Source organism: Pleurodeles waltl, chromosome 3_1 (assembly GCF_031143425.1).
Source record: "Pleurodeles waltl isolate 20211129_DDA chromosome 3_1, aPleWal1.hap1.20221129, whole genome shotgun sequence".
Taxonomy (NCBI): domain Eukaryota; kingdom Metazoa; phylum Chordata; class Amphibia; order Caudata; family Salamandridae; genus Pleurodeles; species Pleurodeles waltl.
The window spans coordinates 733,400,602-733,421,151 of record NC_090440.1 but is presented as its reverse complement, the minus strand read 5'-3'; the positions used below and the strand labels follow the sequence as shown (position 1 = coordinate 733,421,151).

Sequence of the window (20,550 nt, the reverse complement as noted above, 5' to 3'; positions counted from 1 at the left end):
ATGCTTTAAAATACCATGATATCAAAGTTATTGGAAGCACAATCCTGACTGGTCATCTTCAGCACACTGTACCTTCAACTTTACTACAACCTCTAAGTTAAATCATACCTGCACAGTTCTACCTGGACGGTGCGTCCGACAAACCTTGCTTTCTCTGTCACACCTGTATCTGTTAGATATTTAGCATGCACGTTTAGAAATTTCACCAGTTTACAATTTGTTTGTGGATCAGATGGATCAAACACTTTCATTACTTCCGGCCGACAGGAGCTAACCCCACTCAAAAGGAATACTGGTCTCAACAGTTTACAACGAGCTTCCCTTATGGCTGGACAGATACAAATCAAATGAACCATATCCTCCATCCCAGCACTGCATAACCTGCATGCCATCGCACCACCGTTTTTCCATGCTGGTTTGTCTGCTAAAGACAGTAGGAGCCCTAACCGTATAGTAAGCAGCTAGCGTTTCAGATATACCGGGTATGTTGAAATCAGATACTGTGCTGGCACTAATCTGCTGTAGTTGTGCATAACCATCCAGGCGTGTCACCAGCCTGCAAATTTATGCTTGTCATCCAGCAGGCATTGCAGCCTGTTTTTTCTATTTAATGCACAACAGAAAAGGGAGTATGATATATTGGAATCCCAAAGGTATACCGTTTGTGTCTCTTGGAGAGAACATTGCAAATACCCATTATATACTGACTTTGGATCATTAGCCACAGAATTCCATAGTGCAGCGACTCGTGGACTTGTTTTATTTCCCCTAATTTCATACCAGATCTTAATCGTATGAAATGTTCTAACTAACTGCTGTGGTATGAGACCGAATTCTAGTCTAACTTATGAGGGAGAGGCGCTCCTGGGAAGACAAAAAAACATGCTTGCATATTTTGATTTGTTGCTGGTCCAGAGTTAGTGAATCTTTCTCACGTAGTGCTGCACTACCATAGGTTATGGCTGGTGAAATTTTTGCAGTCATGACAGTCAGTAAAGGTTTATACGAAGGCCCGTTTAACTTCCTAGCCAGGGCTTAGAAGGCGAATGTCAGGGCTTTGCATTTCTGTTTAATATGTTGTTTTTGCACTGCAAAGTTTCATTTGTAATCTATGTTGAGGCCCAGGTATTTGTAGTGACTGATCTTTTCTAACATTGTGTTGCCTACTTTGAGTTTGAGCACAGAACTGGAAGTGCACTGCATTGACATCGTTTTAGACTTGCTAATGTTAATTTCCAATTTATTTGTTGCTGCAAAGTTGTCCAGAGTGTTGACTAGTCCCTGGAGACCCACTCTTGTGTGACTCAGTAAAACAATATTATTATCTGCATACGAGAGGTGCGATATAGGCAGGGTTCCCAACGTTGGGGAGTGTGAGTTTATTGCATCTAGCTTTGGAGAAAGGACAGCTGTGAAAAGATTAAACAAGCGCGGGGCTAAAACTCATCCTTGTTTAAGGCCAATATTTGTTGGAATCCTCCTCGAACGTTTTGTGCCATCAGCTAGCTTAATCTGTACCCAGGTTTTGTCATATAGCATTTCTATGCTCTGTAAAGTTTTTTCATGCAGGCCCCAACATCGCAGCTTTCACCAGAGGATGGTTCTGTCCACACGGTTAAAAGCACTTTTAAAATCTATGAAACATAGATGTAGCTCTTTCTTTTGGTGCTTTGATTTTTCAGAAATGTCGCCTAATGCTAGTATGTTTATCATAGTGCCATATCCCATCCTAAAGCTGGTTTGATTAAAAGAAACTATGTTGCTAGAATTAGACCAGTCAAGCAGAACATCTAAAATCAAAGAGGCAAAATACTTAGCTTCAGAATCAATTAGCGCGATCAGCCTGTAGTTGGCTGGATTAGATCTGTCCTCCCCCCCCCCCCCCCCCACCCCCCTTGAAAATTGGATTGATGATGGAACCTCTCCTGCTGTCTGGTATGGTTATACTTAATTCAGCTTCAGTGAAGAGGATTGCAAGTGGCGTGGACCAAAATTCTGGGTCTGCCTTGAGTACCACCTGTAGTAGACCATTAGGGCCGGGCGCACCATCACTGCGCCCCTTCTTAATCACTACAGTTACCGCCTCGGGGTCATAACCCATATAATTCTGTCTGGTGTTATAATGGCTTATTTGCATATTTGACTGCGAGCTTGCATTGGATGACAATTCCTGTCTGGTGAACATGCTGGTCAAATGGTTACCCATTTTTCCTCAGGAATAGATGAATAGTTAATATCTCTTGATATTCTATTAATACCATTTACCATTGCCCAAAAGGCCCTGGAATTAGCTGGTTTCAAGTTAAAAAGAAGCTTTGACCAGAAATTGTCCTCCTTCTTCTTACGTTTAAACCATAGCTGAGTTTTGTAATTTTTCCTTAAGCGATTTATTCTTTCGCACATGGTTATTGTAACATATAATTTTTTGATCTTTATAAACTCATTTTGTAGGTTCCTTCTCAGCTTTAACATTTTTGCTGACAAGCTTGGTGTTCCTGGCGATACTCGCGTCCGTGTGGGTCGTGGTGTGGTACTAAAGGAGGGACAATCTAGTTAAAAAAGTGGAACACACTTCCATTGCCGAAGTGTGCAAAGATGTTATGGATAAATTCAGGGCTTTTATCTTGGTAAGTATCTTGGGCAGTGAATTTGGTGACCAAGTCAGATGCTTTAAATTGATATATCCCAGACAACCGAGATCTACCAATATTGGTGTATATCTTGGGGCATTCAGGTGCAGTTCTGTATGCTGATAAAAGTGATCACTCTGCAGCGTGGTTTATATTTTGAACTTTCTCAACTGAGCCCACAAAGCAAGATTCACAATGGTGTAGTCTATTATTGATCTATAGTATGTGTAACTTGGTGGCGTGTCATCTATAGTTCTTCCATTTAGAACTTTCATACCCAAAAGCCCCAATGTGCCTACCAGTTTCTTGCCCATGTCATTCGAACGCTTCCCAGGTTGAGGGGCTTGTGGCAGAACTGACCATAAGGCATTTTCAGCAGTTAGCTGCTCGTTGTTATCTGGTGTGTAAATTAAATTTGTACTAAAATCACCTGTCACTAAAGTACCCATGTTGGATGGGCATATCTTATTTCCGCAATCATGTGCAGTAGTTTCTTAAGGAGATGGACTTTCTGTGTCTTCCGTGGGTGAACATAGACATTGAGTATGACAAGGGGTTCTGCTTAGCAGTTGTCTCCAAAATTAAGCTTGAGGGCCTGCAGATCGTTAGTCGATAATGTTAATTGCTCTGTGGTTGCACATAGAGCAGTCGAGACGTAAATTGCTAGGCCTCCGCTAGGTCTACCAAATTTATTTGGTTTCCTGGCACTGACGTGATGTAACGTGTAAACCCCTAGGTGAATAGGGTCAATTAGCCATGTTTCTTGCAATATAACAAGTTCATAGCTACCTTTAGTTGCTAGTGCAAAGCCGTATGCGATGAGGTCTTCAGCTCTGGCAATATTCCAAGACAGAATATTTATGGCCTTCTGCTGTTCTACATCAACTACATTGTAGTTTTGATGTCAGTTGTTCCAAGGTGCATTTAGGATAGCTGCAATCTATTTATTTCTGCTTAAGAAGCATCTAATAGTTGCTGAGTTAAAAGGGCAGGGTTACAGACAAGCTGGACTTCATAAACAGGTTTTGGTATGATTTCCTTCTTCTTGTGCTGCCTTGTCTGAGATTCAGTCGCTTGTGTGCCCTTAGAGAATACCCATTCCTGGTAGACGCGGAAATGATTTGCTATCTTTGTACTGATAGCCAGTAGGGTGAAAGGGTAGCATAATTTGGATGGTTTTGAAAGGGCTATCCTCCCTTGCTTCAGATTGTCTTTTAGCGCACACAATCAATGCAGAAATCTCTTGAGATCTCCAGGTGGTAAGCGTTTGTTCTGGGGCTGAATAGTCACTGCTTGGAAGAAATTTCACCAATATTAAATCAGTAGATTCTATATTTTGAGGTAGTCGCAACTCAGCTAACAATCTCAATATGTTACCTCTGTTTAAAGTATCTTGTTGACCTTGCGATACATAATGCGGGGTTAGTATAATTTGTCAAGATTTCCAACTGTTCAGCAATTCGGTGTTGTGCTGAGGCTTATGGGCTCGTCCTGTCGTTGCGTGGGCAGTTGGTTTCACCAACAGTTTGGATTCTTGCTGTTTCCCGTGTGAGTCCCTAATGGGATGCCAGACTTGACTAATTAAAGGGGACTTGTGGTAAATGTCCAATGGAGAATTTCATGAATTCTGGATCGTTATATTTGTTGATGAAAGCCCCCATTCATTATTAATTGTAACAATCCCTTGATGGGTGGTTTGACTTTGGTGATGGCTCAATTACTTTTTGCTTAGAAAGAATGGTCTGTTCAGTGCAGTGCAGAAATTTTGAGCTGGGTGGCAATACACTAATTTTTTGCACAAACTTTGTTTGTACTGGGCCACGATGTTCGTGTGATTGCGACTTATTTCCCAGCAAACCGCCCATATTGACACCCACACATTCAGCTATAATTTGAAGAGAGTTTTTTTGAGCCGTAGGCGTAAAGTGCACTGGGGCTGCTGGATTTCCTGGCCATGACCTGATTCCCGATGCCTCAAACTGTGTGCCCTTCGTTGGTTTCATTATTATTGTTGAGGGTATCTTTGGGGGGCCCTGTGGCGATGTTATAGGTCTAAACAGCTGCTCCTCCAACAGCTTAGTGTCCGTATTTGGGAACTGGGTTACTGCCACACTCGCTGATTGTCCCTGCCTTTCTGTCTTTTGTACTGGGTGTGGGGCCCTCTGCGCCGCATCCCTAATATCTAAGCACAGTGAACTAGGTGGTTGGGATTCTGTCGTCCTTTGTACTATAGATTTTGAGTGAGGGGGGGTGGTCACGGTTTGTTGTATATTATCCACCATCAATTGTATACAGCCATTTCTGGCCCTTGTCCATAAAGCCACCTGAGACATGGATGCTTGTGGACACCTTGAAGGAGAGGGACTTTGAATCATCAGCTTAGATTGAGCTGTAAATATAGGATAAAGATTACTACTACTACTGTCTTTCCTACCGTGTTTTTCTCTGGCCTTTCTAGCTCGTTTTTTTTGCCTTTTGGTTAAAGTCTTAGACGCAGCTAAAGATGTTAAGTCACTTTGATCTATTGAGTTGGAGCTTAGGCAGGTTATAATTGTGGCCAATTGCTTCTCTTCATTTGTCACTGCTTGATCCTGGTTCAGTAAATGTTGGGCACTGGGCAATTCTTCTCCTACTTTAGTTTGTTTACTATCTGGGAAGGTTAATTGCTTAGTGGAATGGTTAAGTGAGTGGATTTTACTCCAGTTTGTTTTTAATTCATCTACTATATTTCATAAGATGGCCGGCAAAGTGCTCAGTTTATTGATGATTGGGCCACATTTGTAGGGTTGGAGCTGTTCTGTTGTAATCTTCAGAATAGTCAACCAATTGACTAACTTATCTAATTTATTATTAATGTCAACAATATGTGTGGCCATGATGTTCACTAAATCAATTAGTAGGTCTAATTTATCCAATTGCATATTAAGTGTTGTGATTGAAGTATGCAAAGCGTTCAATAATGAAGAATGGAGCTGTGAGAGATCCCCCATCTTAGGTTTATTGAGACAGTCTGCAGATTGACTTCTGAAGCATTAACATGGTTGCAGCCGTCTATGAGGGCGCATTTACTGCTATTGCAACCTGAAATAACCATCTTGTTAGACTCATTCTCTACCTTGGACGGCAGGTCTACGTCATGTTGTAGATTGATTGCTCCAACCACTTGATATTTCAACAATAGGGGAGATTCATTTTTTCCGCTGTGATATAGTGGGATTAAAAGTTTCCTCCTCCAACCATGAAGATTGTACCAAATGCTGATCTTGGGGAGAAGGAGACTGTTCCTTGGTGTTGGGCATAATAAAGGTTTTTAGCTCCAAAGCTTGAACTAATTATTTTTGTTTTGTTGCAGCATTGGAGTTTAGTGTTGATAGAATGGTTTAGGCGGCAGATCCCCAAGTGCCTCCATCCGATCTTGACAAGTGATTGATGACTGTGGTTCATACAAATTATCCCCTTTAGGGTTGGACACGCTGATGTCCAGTGCAATGATCTAGAATAGTCGGTACTTGGACCAAAGCCGTTGTCACAATATTGTTCACCTGATGCTTATTTTGAGACAAATCTTTAGTGGAGGCCCACCTCGGTTCCTAGAAGCCCGCAGGCTGGTCACAGCCAGCAGCCAACGTGATCTGCGTAAATGCAGCCTTTTGGGTGAGGCAATCTGGCCTCAGTTCTGGTCCGTGGGCCTGCATGAATCGGCGAAGTAGGAGCCTGCAATGTACCCACTATTTGAGGGGCCAGTGGAGTCAGGAGACCTGCAGTACCTTCAGTTTTTGAGTAGAAAGCAGCTGTTGGATCTTTTAAGAAAGCAAACTTGCTGGCGCCGTCAGACTTCATGAAGTAGGGATGTAAAGGAGTGAGGGCCAGTGTGGTTTGTTCAAGGTTTTCATTTTGAAATTCAGGTTCGGTGAGCTTCCTTGTCTTTTACAGCTTCTTTTGCTTCCTAAATTTTCTCTCCATAGGAAGTCTGGCCCTGCCCGACCTCATGATGGTTTATCAAACCGTAAATCGCTGACCTGATGCGCAATTTTTGACAGAGGAATTTTATAGTACTCTCTTTATGTAGCTATTCCCTTTTAATACTGGTGGCGAAATGCAGGGGAAGCAGAGGCTGATTTGATCGGCCCCGATAGAGTGGGAGACGGGAAGTATGAGATACGGGGGTGAGTGGTGCATTGAAGGGCAGTCAAGCCACACCCAGACCTAGCTGGGCTGCTTCCGTGATGTCCTGGTGCACGCACTCTGCAGCTGTTCACTATAACAGCTGCACTCACCTTTTGTCCCACCTTTCGTCTTCCGTCCCAAAAAGCTCAGAAGCCGGTGAAAAGCCAGTAAAAAGTCTCTTACTACTCATCCCGCTACAGGCCCCCCACCTCCCCTTCGGTAATTCAAAGGAAAGGGTGATGCTGTTGTACTGTTGTTGCACTAAACATGCTGCAACCTCAAAGCATGACTATTGTGCAGTTACGGTTAATTATTGACTATTTTAGGTTGCTTATAATCACTAGGAATTGCTGTTATTCGCTGTCGACTACTGAAAGTGATACATCATAATAAGCAGCATAAAATGGTCACACACAGCGTTTGTGACGTTCCCCCCACTCCTTACACCCCACTTCTTACTCACTGTGCCGATTGTGTCAATTGTACTCCTACTCCGTGTTTCACTGTGCTTCCTTCACACACGTTGCTCCTCTACCGTGACCAACCTCCGATAAAGCCTCCAATGAAGCTCCTGGCACTTAAGAAAAATAACTTTCCAGGAAGTTTCGAGAAATTCCAGAAAAGGTTCTGGAAGGTAGGCAGCACTATAGCACTGTAGCAGCTGAAGCTGTGACTGGGCTCACCGAGTGCACTGTGAGCTCCGAATGGCAAGCAGGAAGGCGAAAGGCGAGTGGTGAATGGTGACAGATGACAGACAGCGCCAAGCAGTGATGGTGATGTGGAGAAATCTGCAGCCAAACACTGAGCTAAGTTGTGCTGTGCCACCAGGAGCCTTCAGGAAAGTACAACGGCCGCGCTGACTCGCTGCTGTCGCTTCCTTGTCCGCCCTTAGTCTGGCCCTAGTCTAGGGGTCCGGGCCCAAGCAATCAGGGTGCCGATCCTTCCACCAGGAGCCGCCAAGGAGTGCCAAGACCGCAGCGGAACATGGCACCATCAACAAACGCGCACACCGATCCACAGAACTCCTCCTTTGCCTCACATAGCCTCTTTGGATTATTTGATTTTTCCGCATTGTGCTGAGTGTACTGGACCTGCCTCAGCTACCATTTTCCTCTTTTAGGAAGGTAATTAAAAAACAAATCCTTCCATCCACCTGCACTCTCTGAAATCCACGACCTTCAGTGCAGTCCCTGAACCAACTTAGGGGCATAATGCCACCCAAATTCAAACCTAAACCTGTCAACAGTGGTACACACAAGGGGCAGCTTGCTTCAGTGCAGGTGGCATGGGTCATCGGTAGTTTACTCTGTATAGCCACCAGGTAAGCAGTAACTATCTCCCCTCCGCCCCCAAGTGGCAGAGGCGACAATAAATATGTGTTGGAGACAGGGACAGCCTTAGGGACCTTTCAATCGACCCTATACAAATCGCCTGTTTGCGAACTGGAGGCTTCGTTAAATGTGCACAATCATATAGTTTAGATGTGAACTAGGGAGAAAGGAAGGCATGTTGTCACAGTCTGAAAGTATCTTTTATTGTTATTTACTTTCACAAAGTAAGTAGCTCAAATGTGAAAATAACACGTTGATTAACTTTGCATCTTCGCAAATCAAGCAAATAAAGGTAGGAGGGTAAAAATGAAGAACATATCCTTTGCGCCCCACACCCACCATGCCCCTCGCCTAATGTCAGAGATATCAAAAGCAATCAGGTACAACAATTGTAAACTGTGCTCTGAAACCGTATTACACATTTTCAGGCCTTTTAAATATTTAACTCTAGAGTTAACAGAAGAAGGTGCAGTACCACTCGTCGTGGCTAGATGTTCCTGTGGAGCCAAAAGCACTCCGAGGACAGTGTCACAGAGCACTGCCAGAGCTTTTTCTGACGTCAGAAGCTCAGAATGTCCCCCAAACCCGGAAACACTGTATTTCGGATGCCTTGGTCAGCTATCACTGGGACCACTGGAATTATGCAATTGTGCACGGTGTTGTTTTTCACGTAATTATGGATTTGCCACATTTGCCACAAAATCCATCATCTGCTCCATAATCTTCAGATTTAAACAACAAAAATATAGTTTCTAGCTCAGGCAGTTCAAAAGTTACTAAAACGCAGTGACGTGTTGCTGTACAGTGGAAGGCCCCTTTGCAAAAAGTTGACTGGTAAGCTTTATTTTGCTTGCTGCTATAATTAGGTGTTAAACTGGTACTAATGAGGTACAACCTAAGCCCTGAGAGTGTTAACAAGTGCAAAAATGTCAAAATAATGAAATACTATCACAAAATGTGTCGCACTATGCTGCATACTTTGCCTGTTCTTGCTGCATATTTTACCCTTCTCCTGCCACCTAATTTCAGTGACCCTGACTCTCACCAGTGTATCCACATGAAACTGTTATTCTTTGCCAGTTTTTTCTGTTTGTACTTATTAAACTTGAAAATTAATTTAAAAATTATAATACAAGTCAAACACAAATGTTATGAACAGAAAAGATAACATACTTCAATATGCTTAAGTATGTAAGAATAACACCAGCATAAATAATAATGCTAGGCAAAACGGCCCAAAATGAGGCATAGCTTCTCACTGTTACCAACGCTGTAGTCCAACCTTTCATTATTTTGATAAAAAACATAAAGCATAAATGTTAGAAAACAATACTCTTCTAATGGCTAAATTGTGTAGTGTGAAAGGTAAAATCTGGGGTTAATCTCGCCTTCCCTGTTTCACCAACTGGTGTGATCCTAGACAACTACAAATAATGTGTTTCACAGAGTTTCCTTTCTAGCCTGCAGGCATCAGGCTGAGTGGGACTCTATTTCCTCTTTAGACCTTAATTATTGTCCTGCAGCGCTCCTCTTCAAAGTGGCAGGTGGGGGTAAGGCCACCAAGATCAAAAACTGTCTTCTCCTCCTTGCTCCTTTTGTTTTCACCGGTGCTTAATGCCCACAGCTGTAAACAGGACAAACAAAAGAGCAGAGAGTGTAGGGGGGCCTCCTGACTCACCTTCATTCTGTGACCATCTGATTGGTGATTGGAGGCAGGTCAGCATTTCAAGTGCAGGGCCATTATAAGTAGTGCTTTCACACTCTAATGACCCTGTGAATCACCAAAGTGAGAGGGGGAATTCTTTTGTCCCCTTGTCTCCCCACTCTCGTCCCCCAGTATCCCCCACACTCCAAAATGGTGGGTGATACATCCCCTGCATCCCCCACTCTTCCTACGCCCGTGCTTCCCCCTGTAAATCCTGGACTACCATTCATGACGCCTTAATGCAGTATTAAATCAGCGGTGAAGGTGGCCTTCTAGCAGATCTTAGTTTGTCTGAATAAGAACAGTGCATTGATTTTCGATGCTACAGGCCAAGCTATTTTTGCCCATGTTGCCTTCTCCTATTCCCCCTCAAAAGTGCTGTACCTGCAGACCCCAGCTCCAGAACAGTACTGTTGAACAGGAGTGGCTCGTGGCAGGGGCGGGGTGGCGTTGTTTGGGGGGGGGGGAGGTGGATTGGATGGGGATTTAATAATAAAAAAAAAAAAAATACCTAAATCCGCCGCCGCCTCGCAGCTCCTCTTTCCTTCGCCGCAGGCTGCAGACAAAGGCTCCCAGCCTGCCCTGCGGCCAATCTGAACGCTGCTGTCATGCTGGCAGCATGACAGCAGCATTCGATTGGTCAGAGCACCCAGCCAGGGCGCTCCCAGGCAGACTGGTAGAGTCTGCCTGCTCTCTCCGATCCAGCACTGCGTTGCTGGGTTAAACAGTACTTAGTGCGCATGTATGTTTGGCCGGACCGAAGACAGCCAGCCAAACATACTGGCGCACTGAGGGGGAGTTCCTGTAGCCCTGCCCCTTCTACAATAAAACGATAATAAACGTGGTTTATTATTGTTTTATTATAGAAGTTTGGCAGCTGCTGCTGCTGGCGGGGGGGGGAGGGTTTGGATGGGAGGGGTCAAGGGGGGTCGAGGTGGCTGCACTCCTACACCCTACCAGAGGAGCCGCGTATGCTGTTGATGCCCTTTGCTTTGGGCATCGCAAGGCAGCAGCGTTCTTTTCCTTTTTAAGGTGACATCTTTGTGTCTGGTGTAATAAGGACTATTTTGGGGAATTCCGGAGTGCACTTCTGATAACAATGTAAATGAATCAAGTGGCTTGTCGCAAGGATGGTTAATGTAAATTGAACTGGTTTGCCATAAATTAGTCTTGAACACTCAGTTTTATGAAATGTGTGTTAACTTGGGAAGGTTTTTGTATTTTATCCCTGTAGTACATTTGCAGTGTGTAGTGTATTCGTATTCGCTGGTGTCACGTCTGCGCAACAAACCTGTGTTTCTCATGTTTGTGCTGGTTAGGCGGTGTTTATAAGCAATTTTAAACTGAGAAGGAGTAAAAATGTAGTGCCCCAAATTAATTCTCCTACAATTTATTTGAGGCTCTTGTGATGGAAGACTACTAGTTTCTGATAATTCCCTCACAAAAGCGGTTGGTGTTCGTTTTTTATTTTCTGCTACCTCGATTTCTAGGTTAACAGTTTACTTGTCCCATACTGAACTGTGAAATAGAACATTTAAGTCAAAATGTGATAGTTTTCTGCAAAATGTTATTATTTATTTTGTACATCTGTCTTTAAAAATCTTCAGTGATTGTGATGGAAATGACAGAGCAAGTGACAGTTTGATGACTGTTTTTGTGAACAGTTTTGTTTTTAAAGTTACCACTTTTTGTTTGTAGCTTTGTGCATGCATACCCAGTTCTTGGATATACTGAGTAAAATATAACCTGCCAAGGTCAGCGATTTATGAAAAGCTTTTAGAGGCGGTAATCATAAGTCGTTTGCTCCATGTTCCTATCTGGTTCAAAACACATATTTTTGCAGCCAAGTATTATGATGAATAGTGAGTTTTGTTTCCAGAACTCCTAAAAACATGTTTGTATTTGTAAGAAGTTTCTTTTCACATAATGTGTATCAGTCATCAAGTTCTGCAAACAATGCAAAAACAATATTCTAGTTACGAGGATGCAAAAGTATACAAATAGAATAAGATTATAGTAGACATTGTATGTACTATAGTTGAAGCAGAAGGGCCCTTTGACTTGGCCCTTAAGCTCCATTGGGAGTACAAATTTAGAAACCTATTCGTTTTTCCATATGAATAGGCCAGATTTTTTTATTATTATTACAGCCAGAAATTTCGAAGTTTGAAAGTTGACTAGTCTCTCCAGGTCCCTGATTAAAGGGCAGCAGTAATGAAGGTGAAATCTGATTGTCGTTTGATAGCTTCAGTAAAATTGCCTCGATTTCACTGCGTTACTTGAGGCATGATTCACATTTACAAACGAAGGAGAGCCAAAATTAAATATTTTGACGTTTATATTTTTTTGTAGATATTACTTAGTTTTGCTATCGTCTAAGTCAACAAATAAAACATGGATGCAAGTGATTTGTCTGTCCGGTGAGGCAACTGTGTTGGTACAGTATGAGCCGGAAAGTATTCTTGTCCACTATGTATGCAGGACCTTTCTTTCTTTATTTACTCCACCGAGCAGCCGTGGTGGGCCTATCCTTTTGGTTGTCCTGCTAATGTTGGGAGGATTTTGAACCCGACCGTTGAAGCATTGAGTGCATTACTTCATTGGTTGTTTGTGTTTTTCACGGCACCAGTCAAGTAAGTCTGTTTAAGATTGCTTCTGGAACCTCTCTGCACCTGGGCGATGCATTTCTAGAGACCCTGAAGTGCCAAATTATTCTAAAAACATCGACAGTGAATTGGAGTCCTGGCTGTATTTTAAATGTCATAACAAAGATAATTATCCTTATTCTGTTTTTCGTCTTTTAATAGGGAGTCGTTGGTCAGCCAATCAGCATTTTAAGACCTAGAATTGTACTTCAGATTCCTTCACTTATAGCAGAGAATATAGAATAGGAGTTATAAACACAGGTAGGATTTATTACTAGGCCCTAACCGATTAAACAATAATCTTAAACTATGTACGCAGATAAAAACAGTGTGTGGCAAACTATTGTTAATCCCTTCAATGCTGAAACGCATTCACCCTCGATGATGAGCCCTTGTTTTGATATGAGAGGTAATTTGCGCTTACACCTTCATAACTCGTTTTCCATATGAGGCACTGTTGTATCGCAGTTTTAATTAAATAAGCTATATATATATTGTTCTATATAAATAAGTTTATTCTAATAGGAGTTTAATATTTACACCGATAGTAGTAGTATGTTCCACCTCCCCTTCCCCTTAGAATGGAAGAGTCTGACAGTTATTGGGCTGGAGTTGACAGTAGAACGTTGAGGAGCTAGAAGAGCAGCTGTGTGGAGAACTGTTGCTGAGGCAGTAGAGATGAAAGAATAAAGACTGAAGTAAAAATAATTTGATTGAAGTGTCTTTATATCAGGCACCCATGCCCAATTTTTTTGTTTTTGTTTTGGAAGCATCCTGGGGATTGTAAAGGTAACCAGGGTTTGCCGACGCCCCTGGCGGAACAGAGAAAATAGCAAAATAAAGCTACATTTTGTTTTTTGGTTAAAAAAAAATGATGTGCAAAAGCATGTTTTTTGTTTTTCTAAAAAGTGCGTCAGCAAAACGTTTGCTGTGCAAGGATCACCACCTTCCTAATTTTAAAGAACAAGCAAAGTTGTATCAAAAACTTTTTTGCCACATTTTTTGCATTTTTCGAATTGGTAGTCCATTTTTAGGTTGAGTCTAAGCAGTGAGCATGCTCTCTCTCTCTCGCCATGCTATAATCTACTTCTTTGGACTTTCACCACGCCCATCATATGTCCATCACTTTCATTTGTTCGTTGGCATGCCTTTCAAAATTCCTGTGGTTTCTTTGGTAAATACTTTACTTTTGTCTCGCCTTTTGGCCGTTTTGTTCCTGCCCTGAAGACTGACCCTGTTACATGGATTATTGCACGATCACCCATATACTTTCGTGTCGGCGCACTACTTTTTTCTTTTGCCTCGGCTTGTTTTGTTAGTTTGCTGCTTGTGTTCCGCTCTGTTTCCACAATGGTTTGTTTCGGGGCACTTGACGCATGTCTGCCAAACGTGCTCAGTGGACGCCATTGTAGCTGTGTATGTGTCTATAAACAGATAATCTTTTGGAGCCCATGTGGCTCTGCGCCATGCTTCATATTATTGTACTTTTTCAAATAATCTGCTCCTTGGATTGAAACGTAAGTTTTCTAGTTTTTTTTTTTTGTTTTTTTTTTTACTTCATGGATGGGCCTACGCCAAGACTCGAACCTGGCTTCTCAGTTCCCAAGTCTGCAGCTACAAACGTTATGCCACATCCTCTCTCCAAGACAATTGTCATGTTTTTTTTTTACAGTGGTTTAAAGCAATTGTATAGCTCTTCAATCCCTGGCAGCACAGCACCCAGGATAATGGGTTGCATGGTTATTTTTACCTTCCCCCACATGCCCACATCCTGTTTCCTCTTCCCTCTACCACCCATCCTCCTTTTCCGGTGTCTTCTCCACCCGCCCAACTCCCGAAATCCCCCCTCCCCCTCGTCCGTTTCTTCTCTTTTCCCACTCGGAGAATAAAAAAAAAAAACGTTATAATGAAGCCAGTGCAGCCGATTCATAGCGCTTTTTTTTAACAGTCTGATTACCCACCCCCAATATTACCAACCCCAACCTGATTGAGTCTGTTTACATTTTTGTATGTTCAGGGCTGTTTTAAGAGTTTGAGGTGTATTACGGAAGTGCCTGCCCCTCTGGAATTTATATGAATATTTGAATAATTCACTTGGTGTTAATTTATAGCATGCTTTGTTAAAGCTTGTGCCACAGACTCCCTCGTCTCACATCACTTCACATTGTTTTGTTTTAATTTTCGCGCTTCAAAAACAATTTTTCTCTTTATAAAATGTATTTCCTTGCAGTTTTGAATTTGTATTCTACATGTAGACGAAGATGTACTTCCCTCCAAGACTTACACAGCCTTTACGTTGAGATTCAGTTGTAAACACCAACATCTTTCTCCTTGTCATCTGTCTTCTGTTTCCGAAGTGGCAACCTGGCTGGCGGGAGATATTGGTGGTGCAGACAGCCATCTGGAAATCCACGCGAGAGGTCCCCACCTTTAGGAGGTGCGTTTCATGACTCTTTTTTAGTATCTTCTCTTTGTGTCACCTTTTTATTTGGGTAATAGTAGCAAGATGGTGTTTCTTACGGAATATTTTTTTAAGCTCCAGGGATCCAGCCCTGCAGCCCTGCGTTAGACAAGGGCAGCCCGGCTCTAAGTGCGATGCAGGGGAAGACGAAAGGTCAAGTAACATTCTTCAATCTTTTCCCTTGTTTTAATATTTCTGTGAGGCTAGCCTGTTGGACATTTCTGCCTGTACAAAAAGTGTGTAGTAACTGTGTAGCTGTTCAATCCCTGGTGGCACAGCACTCAGGATAATGTGCTGTATGGCTAAACACTTACAAGGTCCCATAGGCGACACCTGTTGGCTATGCCAATGCTTGTTCCTTCTTTTTGTGGCTTCAAACTATTTGCAGTTTGCGGTGGAAACAGGAAACACATGGCTGATTCCGCATGGCTATATATTTCTGTAAAGTTGACAAAATTCTAAACTCAGCAAGGGGTCATTCCTCAAGGATTCCCTAAAGAAACGGATAGTTGAGCTAAAAAAAAACCAATGAAAGTAGGAAAAAAACAGCCATTGGTAATAACATTTCCATCTATATTTTTTGTCCTAATGGCTGATCTGCAAAAGCAATATACAGTTATGTCCGATAAACCCTTCTGGCCATGGGCATATATGGCGTCTGCATGTTCTACTAACACGTAATGCCTAGAGCCAACAACTGAGCTGCAGCTTATATTAATTTTTCATTGTGTGCTAACCATAGAGCAATTCATATGATGATAAATATATATAATGAACTAAAAATGGCTATGAAGGAAACTTATGTATTTCTGAAATGTGCACAAGATTCTGAGTTTACGAACAATGGCTATTTGTACACCTCTTAATTTGGCGTTACCCATGCTATACAATCGTGATTCAGAGGGCATTTTACAAAATGTCTTCTTTATTGCATACTGGTCTACATTTGGGAGCCAAAAATGCAGAGAAATCCTGTTGGTAATACCAAAGGTTCTACTACTCTGTGTTCTCGCATAGCTCCAGATACACACAGTCCATCCATAAATATGGCTGAGCTATGCGGCTAACACGCAAAGTACGACCTGGAGACATTCCATTCACCCTTCACAATCATCACAATATTTTTTTAACAATATGGTTAGCTGCAGAATTTGGGGCCTAGCTCACCCATCACCCAGGAAAACCTACCAAATCCAGACATTTCTGAAAACTGGACACCAAGAGGACTGTGGATCTCACAATGTTAGGATCACTTGCAAACCTAAAACTTTGGCTAAAAACACAAATTTTCCTCAAATTTCTGTGAGAGTTTCGGAAGTTGTGGGCATCCACAAAATTCCTACCATGCAACGTTGCACTCATCTCCTAATAAAAACAATACCCCACTGGAGGTGCTGGATCTAGTGCCTGCCACAGGAACATAGCCAACAAGGGACTATGCAAGACATTATAGACTTTGCTAGATCCTTATTTTGATGTTTTTCTGTTGCAGGGACTGTATTGGCCGTATGACGTATGTAATGGGTCATGGCCCTATGCAAGGTTGGGCCACCATCACCCCTTCCAAATAATTTGCATATGAAATCTCTGGTGTTCTAGTGGGCTTGCTATACTGCCCTCCCCCCCCTCCCTTTCTGGAGGGAGTAGCAGATTTGGGACAAACCTCGCAAACCTCCAGTCTGCATCCCAGAGGGGTGTCCGAAAGACTGCATTGTCCCATTTGGGATTGGGGTATGGTCCTGTGTCGTGATCCCTCACCCCCAACTTGCCTCTCGGCTGGACAGAAAGACTTTTGCTCCTTTTGGGTTGGGACACATGTCCCTATGCTTCCATTCCTTCCATCTACTTTACATGACAAATCCCTGGTGTCTATTGGACTCTTTGCACCCTGGGGAAGAGGTATATTGGGGCAAGCCCCCAATGAACCTCCCAAGTGGGGCTAAAAGACTGTATTATCTTCTCTGGGGTGGGACATGGCTAGTATTAGCTGCCCCCACCACTTACAAATAATTTACATGACACATTTCTGATGACTATTAGCCTTTCTTCGGCACTTTGGGGCAGATTGACGGTATGCACCCCATTAGCCCCCCCCGGGGGTGGGGTGAGGTGAGCAAAGGCCCCTGAAATGGGAGGTGCCTCACACCTCTCCAGACCTACTAAGTGCAGGGGATCCTCAAGAAGGTATGCACTAGAGAGAGGCAGCAGTGGAAAGATGACATTCTCCCCTTTTCAATGCTGCCTCTCCCATTCTAATCAGAGCAGGCAATGCAGTGTTTTGCTTCCCAGCACTGATAAGGAAGTGAAAGCAATGGGCTCTAATGATTCCCACAGTTTTCACTTTCCATTGCTGATGTCAGCATGCCTTACGCTGCGCCGGAGTCACAGGTGTTGGAAAGCGGAGGGATGTGGGCTTAAGTAGAAGTGATTCTACCTGGAGGAAAAAAAAGGAATTCTCTGGTACAAGCATCTGAAGCTAGGCACTTTCCAAAAAACACATCAGATTTCAATGTAAAAATGTGATGTGTCCACGTTGCGACGGGAACGTCACAGGCAGTAGGCCAACCCACACAAGTGAGGTACCATTTTTATCGGGAGGCTTGGGGGAACACAGAATAACAAAACAAGTGGTATTGCCCCTTGTCTTTCTCTACATTTTATCCTTCCAAATATATAGTAGTATGTAAAAAAGAAGTCTATTAGAGAAATGCCCTGTAATTCACATGCTATTATGGGGGCCCCGGAATTCAGAGATGTGTAAATAACCACTGCTTCTCAACACCTTATCTTGTGCCCATTTTGGAAATACTACGGTTTCCTTGATACCTATTTTTCAGTCTTTATATTTCACCAAATGATTTGCTGTATACCCGGTATACAATGAAAACCCATTGAAAGGTGCAGCTCATTTATTGGCCCTGGGTACCTAGGGTTCTTGATGAAGAGTCCAGCAGACGTAACGGTATATTGCTTTAAAAAATCTGCCATAGCTGGAAAAAGTTATAGATGAAAACGTGGCCGGAAATGGATCTTTTTTTCACCTCAATTTCAGTATGTTTTTATTTTAGCTGTTACTTTCTGTAGGAAAACCTTGAAGGATTTACACAAATGATCCCTTGCTGAATTCAGAGTTTTGTCTACTTTTCAGAAATGTTTAGCTGTCTGGGATCCGGCATTGGTTTCACACCCATTTCTGTCACTAACTGGAAGGAGGCTGAAAGAACAAAAAATAGTAAAAATGGGGAATGTCCCAGTAAAATGCCAAAATTGTGTTGTCAAATGTGGTTTTCTGATTCAAGTCTTCCTGTTCCTGAAAGCTTGGGAAGATGGTGATTGTAGCACCGTAAACCCTTTGTTGATGCCATTTTCAGGGAAGAAATCACATGCTGTCTTCAGCTGCCCTTTTTTCCCATTCCTCTGGAAAAAAACAAAATGTTAGCTGTATTTTGGCTAATTTCATGGCGTCCTCCAGGGAAACCCACAAACTCTGGGTAATGTTAAAATCTCTAGGATGTTGGGAAAAAAGGACTCAAATTTGGCATGGATAGCTTATGTGGACAAAAAGTTATGAAGGCCTAAGCACGAACTACCCCAAATACCCAAAAAAGGGCTCAGCACTTTGGGGGGGGGTGGGGAGGAAGGCCGAGCAGCTAAGGGATTAAACCCTTGCTGCTGTCTGCATTGGACTATGACCCTTCTAGGGAGATAAATGCCTGCAATAAAGTGGTCAGTCTTTCAGTTTTTTGTGGCATACCAAAGGGTTGCATATCCCTTTTCTTGCTGTTTAATAGTAATACAAAAACAATACTAAAGCAACTCGGTGTACTTTTTCATTACCAGTTGTCATTACTAATTTAGGAGTGCATTAGAGCAAGAATTAATACCCTTAATTTAATAAGCACGTTTGGATGAAGTATCATCAAATAGAAAAAAACACCTACCAACACTGCTGAGTATTTAACTTTCTGTTGCTGAAAAGCTTTCCTTCATTTCAAAGTTTAAAGGTGCTGATTCATGAATTGTTCCTGTCAACCACAACCTACACTAACGCTCTAGCATCAGATTTTTGCCCCATCATTAAATTATCTGGAAAAAAATCCATCAGGCTGCATTGCCTGGCACCATCTTAGATAGTAAAAGATACTTTACCCATAGCCAAAACGTGTTTTGTGGCCTAGCTGATTGACTGTGCTTCTAAGTTTTAGCTTAAAGATTTCCTAGAAACATATTAGACAAAGACGATTCAGGATGCAGGCTAGATAATGGCACAAACAAGGCTATTAAAGAGATGTCCTTAAAAAATGGGCTGCAGAGACTCAGAAACACTTAAAATGTCCCAGCATATGATAACGTAGGCCAGATTTGTCCATCACATTCTAAGAGGGCTGTGTTCATGCAATGTCCTCAGGATTTCCAGATAAAATTAATTTCTATCCAAATAATATCAATGGACATCAGATAATTCTGAAAATGTGATAAGGATCCAGTCCTCCATTATGTATATAGAACATCCATGTACTAAGTCATAACTCCTCAATCAAAAGTCTGAACTGTACGTAGAATTCAAGAGTCCGTAACTTTTACCACCGCCTCTCTTATCAGGTTGTTTCAATAAAATGAAATTTTTTCATTTGACTACCCAGATAAATCCAGTATTGAGTACCATAAGTTTCTATGGTCGACCATAATCCCTTTGACGCCAACATTAAATATTTGTTTATTAAGACCGAATAAGGAAAAATACAAACTTTACAATAATGACTTTCTACTCCCTACTTTATTGTGATGAGTACTCACTGAATATAGTTACAAACTTTCTATTACTTTGAAAAGTTAGATAAAGAAAACATGATTTTCTTTAAGAAACCACAGTTATGAATTCTCTTAAGTAATGAATCCAACCCAAGTGACCTTTCTAGACCTACACAACTAGGCTCTACACAGGTACTATATTAGTAATAAAACCAACTTGATATCCTAAGTGTTAAGCTAAAAGCTTGAGTATGATTATGGTTTATTTTAGTTTCTCTATGAAATAAACAAGCTACAAGTTACTGTCAACCAGTATAGAGTTCTGATATTGAAAAGTGATGCTTTATTTTTACAAGTGAACAGAATCTTGAAATAATGCCCTCTACCAATGCCGTTCCCATTGTATGCACTGCAATTATTATATGTTTAAACATTGGTGAGAACACACTAGTGAGGGAAATGAGAACTGGATAAAAGGAAGAAAACATCAGCCACGAATACTATTAATCTTCTATATGTTTCTGCTGAGAGGATCTTGGATTCTTACTTTCAGTAGGAAACTCTGTGAAGAAACAGTGACGTATCATTAGTCCATTTGAATTTTAAACAGTCTCCTCGTTATCTCTGAAGAATCATATGCTAATCACTGTTTAACTACTTTTGTTAGACCTGATAGCCTTTTATGTGGTCATCACCCAAACCTTTTGTCTTCTCCGTGCCTATTTGCTAAAATTTGTTTTTGTTGACCATAGGACTCTGTGCACTTTACAGCTGGTAACCAGTGCTAATGTGCCTGTGTTTACTCCCTTAAACATGGTAAAATTGTCTTAAACCCAATTGGCACATTTAATTTACTTAT

At 42.0% G+C, this 20,550-nt stretch overlaps 1 protein-coding gene across 4 annotated transcripts in view; it reads left to right on the top strand.

The window, feature by feature from the left end:
- The window catches only part of IMMP1L (inner mitochondrial membrane peptidase subunit 1), a 272,369-nt gene that overhangs the window by 36,466 nt on the left and 215,353 nt on the right, over window positions 1–20,550 (top strand). Inside the window, exon 2 of one of the 4 annotated variants that reach the window (XM_069223481.1) lies at window positions 14,836–14,915. The exons of the other annotated variants lie outside the window; for them this stretch is intronic. The gene's annotated coding sequence lies outside the window, so the exon portion shown is untranslated. The remainder of the gene's footprint in view (window positions 1–14,835; window positions 14,916–20,550) is intronic. 4 annotated transcript variants of the gene reach the window in all.